General features: G+C 40.0%; 1 long non-coding RNA gene across 1 annotated transcript; it reads left to right on the top strand.

Annotated features, from left to right (window-relative positions):
- The first annotated feature begins 1,116 nt into the window (after positions 1–1,116).
- Positions 1,117–7,238, top strand: LOC307045490. The gene is made up of 5 exons (XR_013809939.1): positions 1,117–1,411; positions 2,614–3,647; positions 3,929–4,077; positions 4,710–4,802; positions 5,078–7,238. It is a non-coding gene; the product is annotated as an uncharacterized lncRNA (long non-coding RNA).
- The last annotated feature ends 349 nt before the right edge of the window (positions 7,239–7,587 follow it).

Raw genomic sequence — 7,587 nt, 5'->3', positions numbered from 1 at the left:
TCAACCCACCAGCTTTTATGGTGTTGTTACGTCACTAACTGTAAGCTTGTCACATACAGTCTATGGTCACTCAGAGTAACCTACTGTTAATTTAGCTGCTGGAGAAGAAAGATCAGGGGGGGAGGGGGGGAGAGAGCTGTGGTTGATGGGCCATTAGTTGTGTAAATACACAGCTGAGAGCTGCCGTTTCATTCAGACTGTTTAAAAAACTGTAACAACGGACTATTTTTCTTAGCGGATGCATGTCAATTTAAATCAATACATACAACTATTTTTTAAATCAATAAAAACATTTTCTAAATCCATAAAAGCATTTAAATTAATATTGGGAGTCATGTCGTTACTTTGTTGAGAATGTGGCCATGTAATAAGTGGGATAATTTGCAGCGACTTGTTCCTTATGGAGAAAATAACACCCTTCATCCAGATGAGGATCCCTCCGCTACACTTTGGGATCCTGATCGATCGACGAAGCTCCATTAAAATATACATATTTTTGGTGAATTACTGAGTTTAGGCACGTTAATAACGTTTTAATGAAGTTGAATACAGTATATTCATATGTGTCAGTGATTTCATGTCAATTCGGCGAACATAAACATAAATGATCGTGGTGAAGATGATGATTAAATTAGGATTAAAAATCGAGAGCCGGGCTGCATTTCCTCCCGTTCATTTTTTTCGAATAACAACATCATTTTGTTAAATAACAACATGGTGATGTTTTGTAAATGATTACATGTCTCTTATTTAGCACAGTAGTATGATATCCGTGACATATGGATCTTAACAAAGTTCCGCTGTACATCGAGCATACTGTATCTCACTTTATTTCACATGAGCTCCAGTGTGGAACCCCACTGCACCCCCTGGTGGATCAATGATCCATTGCAGCTGGCTTCATTATAATTACATTTATCTATCACGGGGGCGGTCTCAAGTCAAGCTGGAGGTTTTCCCTTGAGCGAGGGCAGATCACGTACCAATCACGGCCCTCGCGTTTCAAACTGTCTGAAATGAATCGCTACATCTGTAGGTTATATATGATTCCCACTCCAGAGCAGAAGGTGGCGCTATAACCACCAATAAACTGGATACCAACTAATGTAAAAGAGACACAAATCTATCTACTTTTAAATGTTCACGGTTGTAAAGATGTGAAATGACAAACACGGCTTGAACAATAAGGCATGCTACATTCTTGACAGCTCCTTGACACTTCCATGGATGTATTAAGAGAACTCTGCCAGACTCTGCCATTGTTTGATTTTTGACCACGATCTGGCGGTAAAGTTTTTTCCCTGCATCCTGTGTGCACTCGCGATATTTGGGCGTAACCGTAAACTTAACCATCATCATCGCGAGAGAGGATCGTTGAGACAAGCAAGACCGTTGGCGAAAGTTGGAGGAGGTAAGCAGAAAACATTGTCATCTAACTGTGAAGCTGTCAATAAATATCATCAACTGCTAGTCCATCAGCGATATTGTGGTAACGTTGATAGTTAATTTGTTATTTAGTGTTATTTTGTATCTCACTTAAAAAGCCGAATGAGCCGATGAACATGCTAAAGCTAACGTCGTTAACTAGCTAGTCTGTAACTGCCTGTTAGGGAGATGGTTAAAATATAGGATATTAGGATTGAAAACTAAATGACGGTAGCATTACTCTGGGAAAGTTAAACGAAAAGTGTGCTACCCCAGGCGCTTATAGGTCAGTAATATCAGCCCCTTTTACAAAGGAATGTTGCGCTGTTATTCGGCTGCATCACGTAAATTAGCTGTCAAGCTAGCTGCCATGCGGAGCTGACAGCCACTGTGGTTTTCGCTCGGCAGTTAATGTTACGTGACGGGTGCCGCTCTGCTAGTGTCGGTAGTCGCACTCTCCGTCTCTCCGCTAGCTCTCCCTGCTCAGCATATAGTTATGTTCGGCTCTGTGTCACTGCACCCCCGGGCCAGTGACTTTTTTTAACCGGCTGCGCAACACACCAATTGCTTTAAAAATGTGCCCCTCTCGCTAGCTACTAAGCATCAGCTAATGATTTCCTATCAACTGGTATCATCCAGTTTTGATGAAGCTGCCCTGGAAATCACAAAGGTCTCAACAGTGCCTTTGGATGTATTGAAACAAGAAATAGCTCAGCCAGAACTTCCCTGGTACAACAGAAGTTCACTTAACAAAGTGTGTCAAGCAAAGGGGTAACATTCAGAAATGGGATGATAGTTGCTAATGGGTCTACAAGTGGACTGCCTGACTTTGGAGAGATTCTTCAGATTTGCATTGTACAGGAGAAACTATGTTTCATGGTGAGAAGGCTTTATGGGTGGTATAGGGAGCATTTCAGAGCCTTTGAGCTGAGTCCAGCAAGAGAAACTGTTTTGATTGAGCTTGAGGAACTGGCAGATGACTATCCTTTGGCAGACTACTTTGTTGGACCTCTCAGAATGGTGACATTAAAAAGACACATAGACATATAAGGTAACCGACAGATTTAACGTTGAATGGTTATTTTGTCCTCTCATTGCTCTGTTGAAATTAAGATTAACCCTTGTGCATCCCTTGAAAAAAAGGTTCTGTGTAACATGTAGGCTACTTTTCTCATCCCTCTTTCACAGACGGCCGTGGCGTGGCTACTCCAGTGAAGCTCAGAATCATTTTAGGAGAAAACAGTTCCCAGAGATTGATCCTTCCAGATGGGATTCCAGAGTCTGTCACTGAACTCACACAGCAAATTAAGAGGCAGTGTGGAATAGAAGGAGAATTCAGGCTCCAATTCATGGATGCTGAGTTTGGGAATGAATTCACCAACTTGCTGTCAACATCAGATGTCCAGGACAGAAGTTCCATCAAGGTCATCTTTACATCAGTTGCACCTGCACAGCCTGTTGGCTCCCTGCCCCCTCCCTACTCAGCTGCTGCCACTTCCCGCTGTCTAAATGACTCCTGATCTCTCTCATCTGGAAGCTCCGTCAATACTGACATACTGTCGTCTCCTGAGTCCACGTCAAGATCATCTGGATGGCCCCCTGTCTTCATTGTGCCCCGGTTCTCTTACGACACTGAACTACAGCTGGACAGGGCCAACGCTACTTTCAAAACGGACGGAACATTGTTGAGTCCTGACAACAAACTTAAATCTGCCATTCTTGATGGCTTAGCTGAGAAGATTATAGAGTACAAAGTCTACCTCTCTGACAGTGAGTTTGAGGAGGTAGCAAAAGCTCTTGTCTCATCACATCCATGTTTGAAAGAACCCGGTTCTTTCACTGGATATGGCGGATGGAAGACGAGCTTGAAATATAAACTTGCTAACTACCGAACAAAGCTTAGGCGGCTTGGATGCCCCGAAGTTGTAGTGAATGCCCTAAAACACAAACCTGATGGCAAATGCAGTCCTGGCTATGGTGTGAAAAAGACGAAAAAAGCAGAGGTGAATTACTGCCCCACCTACCCATCCGGGGAAACGGCAGAGACGCTTGAAAAGTTAAGAGTGACCCTCCTCTCAGAAGTAATGCAAAGGAATAATGCGGACAAGGTGGCAACATTGATGGAAAAGACCTTTGCATACAGAAGGCAAGAGGTTGTTCGGCAGGCACGAATGATAGCCGATTTCAAAACCAGGTGACCGGCTCTCTTCCATGTGCGTGAGGTAAGTGAATGAATGTGTGAAGGAACGTCCCCTTTTTAATTTTATTGGGATATATATAGTAGACAATGAATGCTTACGGACTGCACAGTATGTGCCATATAAAAGACATATTGACAAATTCTGAATTTTGTATGTACAGAGGCATTTGTATGCAGGAATCATATAAATAAATACATGATTTATGCAATTGCGTGTCTTAAACGGAATGCTAAATCAAACCTGTAAACAGTGACATCAAAATAGCCAATCTGAGTTTTGTGGGTTTTGTTTTTTTGTTATAGGTGAATGCAGAATTTAAGAGAATCACAACAATTAATTTGCAATCCAAGTTCTTCTCTTCGCTGGATATTAACTCTACAAGCCTGATCGACGTGTATACCAAGAAAGGTGGAGTTCAAGCGAAGAAGATCAAAAGCATCATGCTTCCCAGGTATGAAAACAATGTAAAGGAGACAAAGAAACTGTAGGAGCTGTAAAAAGTCTAGGATGTTCCGTGAATAGCATAGCATCCGAAGCATTATGTTTTCGATATTTTTTTGACACTTAGCACCACATCCATTCCCCCAGTGGGGGTCATTGTATCAGAGTGAGCGGCATACTATTATGAAGGCCTAAAATAACGCACTACAAAGCTGTCCCTGACAGCAGTCTTTCATGGAAATGGCAGATGTTCCTACCCCAATGGTCACTGAGTGTACTGTAGGGCTGCAGCTATCAATTATTTTAGTAATCGAGTATTCTATCAATTATTCCATTGATTAATCGAGTAATTGGAAACAGATTACCTTTTTAAAGCAAAAGTATTTCTTCAATAAAAAGCTATTTTAAATATTCAAAATAAGACAGGTCTCCTCAAATGAACAACTAATTGTTTTCCTTTTTTAGAACAATGTATTGCTTAAATCGCATAGTCTATTATCTGTCCAAACTAAACCCATTTAATTAAAGTGCAATATTACATTCAGGTTTTTAAAGAAAACATTTGTGAAACGGTGAAACCCAGTCTGCTTGTTGTTCTTAATGGGCTTTTTTATTGTATGTTTTTGTGATCTGCATACTTAGACTGACAGCATTGACATGAGACGCGAATGCATCCTCAAAGGTCTTTGTGTCTACTTCAACGAAGATGCAGAGAAGCTGGTGAAGGAATACATGGTATGTTGATTTACCTTTTTTATCTTCACAAAGAGGAGGATGATCATAGTTGGAATGGATTGTGTTTCCTCTAAAACTAACCCTTAGGGCAATGTTGCCTTTACATTTTGATGATGTTGGATATGTTAATGCTTTTTGGAAACAGTGTTTTTTCTTTTTCTTTTTTTTCAATTTGGAAAACCCAAACTACATAAAGCTCGATATGACACATTATAGAAATGGGATGTAATGCACATCAGTGAAAATCACTCTCCTTCTTATTTGTTTTTTCACAGAGCATTGACAACAGCAGTCAAACGGTAATGGCAGAGACGGTCTTCGGAATATTTGTCATTCGACACGAAGGTGCAGAGCCTGGGGATGACCCCGAGAACGTTGGGATCATTCTGGAGGGGGTCGAAGTGCTGGATGATTTGGGAAACGTATCTTTTGCGGTGGCGATGATGTTTGCTCTCGTGTATGCTCTAAACTTAAGCTACCCTCCAGAGCTGAAGTTTACATTTGAAGCACTGCAGAAAATAATGATGGAGCTAGATGGAAACAGACTATCCACAAAAGGACAAGTCCTCAAAACATTGCTTTCCCGTGCCTAATGTCACTGTTTGGGATCGCCTCATGTTCCAAACACACAGCCATCAGAGAATCGGTGACTCACCTTGACAGAAATGTTGATTATTAGACCCTCCAGAAAAACGCGGGCAAAAATCCTTGATTATGCGGGCTAAATTCCTTGATTATGCGATTAAACATGCGGGGTTTTATGTGATTTTATGCGGTGAAATTGCGGGAAGTTAGGAAATATGCGGAAATATGCGGGGGAAAAGAATAACAATTTTTTTAAATATTGGGCTGTCTTATTTATTCTCTCTCACTCACAACCTGCCACTAACGTTAAACCCCTTCACTATTCAATTAAACACATTCAGTTTATTTACTGTAAAAGCAATTGGGCTATTTTAATCTCACACACACACACACACACACTTCTCCGCCTCATTCTGTTTTCATTTACTCGTTCGTCATCTGACCAGCTTCAATCTTGTAGGCTACTCACTTCGTTTATTGTAGCCCTCGAAAGGGTTTTGGAGGTTGGAGGTTGATTCCCTTGATTCAACGTGAGTTGAATGGCTTTCTTGTCCGCAGCAGCAGAAAGCATTTTCGAATGTTTGAATGAATCAAAGTGGGTCGCCACCGTCGATTTTCTCTTATGCTCCAACACACAGTTGCACGGGGTGCAGAATAGTTTCCCCCCACCTTTTGCCCGGTTTTTAGTAGAAATGTTCGTTGGTAAATGAGCTCTATACAGTGTTGTTTACATTCTGTGATGCGCGAGCTGATGACGTCACGTCAAGACGAGTTAACTTTTTTTTCTTCTCAACTTTGTGTGGAAAAATGCGGGGATTATGCGGCCCTTTGATAAATATGCGGCCTTTTAAAAATCTGCGCCATTTTGCTGATTATACGGTAAATTCTGCGATCGCAGGATCGCGTTTTTCTGGAGGGTCTAGATTATATGCAAGAAGTATAAAAGTAAGCATTCAAAGTTGGCTGTAGCATGGTTACGTGGACCTCACTGAGCAGAGGGCTGTGCGAGGAGGCAGATGTTACCATGTTGCCTCAATTGGTTTACTGTTGAAACATTTTAATATTTGGGAAGAAACTTAATTTTTTCAAGCACCTTTCAGTGTAAAGCATTGTTTACCTTTGCCTATTTTGGGAAATATATATTCACTGTTATATTTAATAACATCTGTCAGTGTAAAGCATTGTTTACCTTTGCCTATTTTGTGAAATATATATTCACTGTTATATTTAATAACATCTGTCAGTGTAAAGCATTGTTTACCTTTGCCTATTTTGGGAAATATATATTCACTGTTATATTTAATAACATCTGTCAGTGTAAAGCATTGTTTACCTTTGCCTATTTTGTGAAATATATATTCACTGTTATATTTAATAACATCTGTCAGTGTAAAGCATTGTTTACCTTTGCCTATTTTGTGAAATATATATTCACTGTTATATTTAATTAGCTCTGTCAGCGTAAAGCATTTTTTACCTTTGCCTATTTTGTGAAATATATATTCACTGTTATATTTAATGACATCTGTCAGCGTAAAGCATTGTTTACCTTTGCCTATTTTGTGAAATATATATTCACTGTTATATTTAATAACATCTGTCAGCGTAAAGCATTGTTTATCTTTGCCTATTTTGTGAAATATATATTCACTGTTATATTTAATAACATCTGTCAGCGTAAAGCATTGTTTATCTTTGCCTATTTTGTGAAATACAATTTTATTTCAACATCTCGCGTTTGTGTTACAGATGTAGCGATTCATTTCAGACAGTTTGAAACGCGAGGGCCGTGATTGGTACGTGATAGATAAATGTAATGATAATGAAGCCAGCTGCAAAGGATCATTGATCCACCAGGGGGTGCAGTGGGGTTCCACACTGGAGCTCATGTGAAATAAAGTTAGATACAGTACGCTGGATGTACAGCGGAACTTTGTTAAGATCCATATGTCACGGATATCATACTCTGTGCTAAATAAGAGAAATGTAATCATTTACAAAACATCACCATGTTGTTATTTAACAAAATAATGTTGTTTAGTCGAAAAAAACGAACGGGAGGAAATGCAGCCCGGCTCTCGATTTTTAATCCTAATTTAATCATCATCTTCACCACAATCATTTATGTTTATGTTCGCCGAATTGACATGAAATCACGGACACACATGAATATACTGTATTCAACTTCATTAAAACGTTA

Source organism: Notothenia rossii (genome assembly GCF_949606895.1).
Source record: "Notothenia rossii genome assembly, chromosome: 7".
In the NCBI taxonomy this organism is placed as follows: Eukaryota; Metazoa; Chordata; class Actinopteri; order Perciformes; family Nototheniidae; genus Notothenia; species Notothenia rossii.
The sequence above is the reverse complement of the archived record's forward strand: the minus strand, read 5'-3'. Positions and strand labels throughout refer to the sequence as shown.